Source organism: Otolemur garnettii, unplaced genomic scaffold (assembly GCF_000181295.1).
Source record: "Otolemur garnettii isolate 467f Iridium unplaced genomic scaffold, OtoGar3 scaffold00008, whole genome shotgun sequence".
Lineage (NCBI taxonomy): Eukaryota > Metazoa > Chordata > Mammalia > Primates > Galagidae > Otolemur > Otolemur garnettii.
The window spans coordinates 38,672,524-38,677,936 of record NW_003852403.1 but is presented as its reverse complement, the minus strand read 5'-3'; positions in this window follow the sequence as shown (position 1 = coordinate 38,677,936).

Sequence of the window (5,413 nt, the reverse complement as noted above, 5' to 3'; positions counted from 1 at the left end):
TTTTTTTTTTTTTTTTTTTGAGACAGAGTCTCACTATGTTGCCCTCAGTAGAGTGCTGTGTCGTCACAGCTCAAAGCAACCTCAAACTCTTGAGCTTAAGCGATTCTCTTGCCTCAGCCTCCCAAGTAGCTGGGACTACAGATGCTTGCCACAGTGCCGGGCTATTTTTTGGTTGTAGCTGTCACTGCGTTTTGGCAGGCCTGGGCTGGGTTCCAACCCATCAGCCCTGGTGTATGTGGTCAGCACCCTGGCCCCTGAACTACTGGCGCCAAGCCTGTGCCCTGTTTTTTTATCTGCAAAATGAAAATAATAATACCCCACTGGGTTATCATGAGGTTCTCAAAGAGTTTAGCACAGCATTTGGCATAGTAATTACTCATTAAGTGTTATCAAATATTAAGTTACTGTAATTAAAATGCATACAAAGTTTGCATTCTGAGCAATGATGTAATATGTTTTTGTGTAAAAAGGGTGGATGCCCACCAAAATTTTGAATAAACTTGACGTCCCAGGGAAACAGATATTTCAAGATGGACAAATGTACAGCAACAGTATATGTGCCTCAGGCACCCACTTTGAGGAACGCTGGCGAACCAGTCCAGCTAGAGATGAGGAAACTAAGGCAAGAGCGACTTGAATAAGGTGGCCCCTGGTTAATGATAAAATCCAGGCTTCCTGCCTCCACCCCTTACATTTCCACAGCACCCCAGCTATCTAGTCTTCTGTTGTAGGAAATGAAGCTGTTAGAGAATGAAAAGTATGTTTGTGGTCAAGACCTGGTGACCATATCTGGGACCAGCCACCCTCGCACCACCCAGCTCCTCCCCACCCTTTGCCACACTACCAAGCCTCTCCCAGTTGCCCGGTCCGGCTTATAGTTGTCTTTGTGCATTTGCTAAGGTGTGCCCCAGTCTGAGGTGCCATCTGCGGAGGGGGTGCATTTGTGTGTCTGGCTGACACTGTCATGTGAGTTGACAGTGCAACTTCTAACCTGAGCAGGAGACTGGATGCCAGGGGGAGATACTCAAATTGAACTTTGGCCAGATTCAAGTTGAAAAAAACCCAGCTTGTTTCCAGACACAGTTGAAAAAGGGCAAAAAATGGAAATAAAGGAAACTCGGAGAGATGGGGTTTTAGCAACAGTCTGATTAGGGTCAGGGATACTAGTTTTTGTGAGAGAGAAAGGAGAGCAAGGTGCATATGTGTCTGTGTCTGTGTGAGAGAGAGACAGAGAGGCAGACAGACAGAGAAAGAGGAAAAGACACACGAGAGAGAGAAGTGTCTCCAAAATGTACAACCAGGTGACCTCTATTGTGGGGTGCCTGGAATAAAAGTAAAACCTAACAGTTCCCCATTAATTCAGTAGCTAAATGACTAGACAACAGAGTCTAGACTCTTCCCCCATTACTTCAGTAGCTAAATGACTAGACAACCAGAGTCAGGTGGATGTTGAGTCATGCTGGGCCCTGGCATTTGGGAATCAGAATCTTGGCTGTACAACTCACTGTGTGACCTTGGGCAAGTTACTTTAGCTTCTTACTGTTTCAGTCTTCCCTTATATGAAAGAGGATAATGATAGTACCAACCTCATAGGGTTTTGAGGGGATTACATAAGGTTGCTTTATGTAAAGCATTTAGCACAATAGTCATTGATTGAGTAGACACCATGGGTCCAGCTCCGTGCTCAACACTATATATGGACAATGAATGAACACTCCTTTTGTAGACAGCAGAGTGTATAAAATTATGATTAGAGACCTTTTCACTCTCAAATTACCCTGGTCTGGTGGATAAATTATTAGTGCCCACACTTTTAGCATTTGTTAACTCATTCAGCTCTTATCCAAGTTCAGACACTGGGATTTGAATCAAGGTGGCTTGACTCCAGTGTCTTTACTCTTAATCACTAGCGTGAGGCTTCTGAACTGGGAGAGATTTTGTCCCCACCCCCACCCCTAGCCATGCCACGACTGGGGGGTTGTGGGTAGAAGCTAGAGACGCTGCAGACCTCCTACACGCACAGGACGAGCCCCACCATAAAGAATTGTCTAGACCAAAATGTTGATGGTCCTGAGAAACCTATATTCTTGAAACCTCAAGAAGACTTCACCTCTTACTGTTATCTCTGGGGTAGAGTCACATCTACTGGCAAAAGGCCAGAAATGTTATCATATTTCCACAGGGTTTTCACCACAACCTCTGTAACCGCTTTATTTAGCCCCCTCCGTGAGGCTCAACTTTGTGCTCAGGCCCCAGGTGTTCACAGCTGTGAAATCCCTTTTATACACAGGACTGAGTCTGGAGTTAGGAGGGTGGACTCAGCTCGTGTGTTCCTGGAAGACAGGACAGCGGGCAACTACAGGCTGAGCCCTCATTGTGCAAATTGTATCTGTTGCTCATGGTCGTTAATTACTATTACCACACTCCTTTGCCTCTTCACTCTTAGATAAAACCCAAGAGACACGGACCCACCAAGTGTAAATACAGACGGGCTGGTTTCTAAGGGAAAGGGAAGGCCAGCACTGCAGATGACTCAGTACCTCTTTATTATATATTTTCTTTTTCTTTTTGAGACAGAGCCTCAAGCTGTCACCCGGTGGCATCACAACTCACAGCAACCTCCAACTCCTGGACTCAAGCGATTCTCCTGCCTCCACCTCCCAAATAGCTGGGACTATAGGTACCTGCCACAATGCCCAGCTGTTTTTTTTGTTGTTGTTGTTTGTTTGTGTTGGTTGCAGCCATCATTGTTGTTTGGTGGGCCTGGGCTGGATTTGAACCCACCAGCTCAGGTGTATGTGGCTGGCGCCTTAGCCATTTGAGCCACAGGCGCCGAGCCTATTATGTATTTTCAACCAACCAGGAGGTAGGTCCTGGTGGAGGGGGGACTTTTTCCTATTTTCCTACTTTTCCACTGGAAAATTTTTGTAAAGTTTGTCTAAAATGCTTCGTAGCTCATTGCTCCCTCTCTAACCTCTCTGTGAGAGTCTATCTATCTATGTCAACTTGGAGACATAAGTTTGTGGGGACGAGAGTACCTTCTGGCAAAATTAGTATCTATTATAGAGCAGAATGCAAAAGGTGCCTATCCCTGTGGGAAGATTTCAAGTCTTCCTCCTGCCTCTGTTCCTCCTATCTTGTCAAGGTGAGACCCAGAGATTTCCAGACCTAATGCCCTCAGCATTCACAACTGAGTAACCCCTCAGCCAGGACAGAGTGGGGTGAAGGGGAAGACCACGTGGCACTCTGAGAAAGGCTCCCCTTGCCCCTTCTTCAAGGAGACCCAAGAGTTCCCAGGGAGACAAGGCCCTGAGGTGTTCCAGGCAGGCGACAGCACAGTGCTGCTGGGAAGGGTGGGTGCGCGGGTGTGCCCCAGGCCTGTGATCATTCCCACTGCCCACATCATGCCCACCTGCCAAATGAAAGAAGTCCAAGCAAAGACTGGGAAATAAAAAAGCTAAACCCAGGCAGGACAAGTGATCAGCTGCCTGTTTGTGAATTATTCACACAGTGGGCCCAGAGCCGGGATGGTCCAGTGTCTGCTTTAAACAAGGTTCAGTGACCAGGCCACCATTAGCACACGCAGTGCTTTCTATAGATTAGGAAAACGTTCCCACTCTGAGCATATGAGTTAAGAGAAGGCACTCCTTCCCCAGGGGTATGCAGCCGAGGCTCAGGTTTGGCAAGCAGACACTCACTGGGGTTGAGCCCCACCCCCGTCTACCCCCCAGGTAGACATCTGCCTTCTGGGTCCAGGTAGCTCTGCCTTTGGATCTGTGGGCGTCTATACAGCCGTGGTCCTTCCCACTGGCTCTCCCTGCCCACTTATTTGCGGCTTCTGCCTGCAGAGCTCACCCCACACTCTGTCACATAAGGCGCATCCACTGGGCCCCTGCGTGTGTCCCAATGCACCTACCTCATTTGCCCGGGAACTTCCTCAAGTTCATTGCTCTGGGTATCTTGCCTGGGGAGATGAAGAAAGGAGAGCAAAGGCCATTCCGTTAGCAACTGTGAGGACTGAGATGTCTTGGTGCCAGCTGGCCAGGCGTGACGCTGTTGATGGAGTCCTGGCATAACTGAGCTCTGAGGTCTCTCCTCAGCAGATAGAGGGGTGGGGCCATTCCTACAGAAGCCCCCTGCTGCCCTGAGGAGGCCTTGGGAGAAAATAGGCCAAGGAGGGATCATGTCCCGCTCTTGACTTTGGGAGAAAAGGATCAGTGGGGAGTGGTAGACTGGCAGACGGAGAATAACAGCAATGGCAATAATAATCATAGTATTAACAGGAATCAATCATTTCTGTGGTATTTACCATTTCCCAGGCTGTGTTAAGTGCTTACTTGTATGAAGTCATTGAATCTTTATTAAAATCCTATGAGGTAGTGTGATGGTTATAAAATATGGCTACAGTTTTTTTCATACTCTTGGCTTCAAAAGATAGAGCCTAATTCTTTTCCCCTTATCTATGGCTGGGCTTACTGGCTTTCTGCTCATGAATAGAATGTAACAGAAGTAATGTTATGTGATTGCAAAGGGAAGATCAGGGGAAGGATATAGCTTCTATCTGGCTCTCTCTCTCTGGTATCACTTGCTCACAGGGAAGGCAACCATGTGCTGAGAGTACTCAAACAGCCCACCTAGAGAGAAACCAAAGCCTCCTGTCAACCATTAGTACCAACTTGCCAGCCACATGAGTGAGTCTCCTTAGAAACAGAGCTTCCAAAAAAAGAAAGAAAGAAGGAAGGAAGGAAGGAAGGAAGGAAGGAAGGAAGGAAGGAAGGAAGGAAGGAAAGAAAGAGAGAAAGAAAGATTGATTCTAGCCCCAAACAAATCTTCAGATGACCATGACCAACACCTCACTGAACCATAGGGAGTTACCCAGCTAAACCGCTTCTAAATACCTGACCCACAGAAAGTGAGGGATAATAAATATTTATTGTTTTAAACCACTAAATTGTGGGATAATTTATTTCACAACAATTCTAACTAATGCAAGTTGGTACTTTCATTATCCTTATTTTACAAATGTGTACGTTTCCTGAGGTCCTGGTAAGTGTGCCTTGAAGCCAAGCAGTCTGGCTCCAAGGTCATCCTCTTAACCACCACAGTGAACCAGTCAAGAATCAAAATCATGAGACAACTGAGTTCTTCTCAGGAAGTAAAGACTCAGTGGTTCCTATAGCTTGGCTGCTCTTGGTCCTGTGCATTTTGTCACCTGGAGTCTACAGTCTCCCTGCCCAAACTGAGAGCTACCAGAGGCCTTTTCAATGCACCTCTTTCCTAATTAAATTGGCCAAAATGCTTGAACTTCTGTTGCTGGTCACCAAGAAGCCTGATCAATAGAGGACTCAACACAATAGCACTCTCCTCCCCTCCTCTCATGCTTTAAAAACAATCTTTTTTTTTTTTTTTTTTT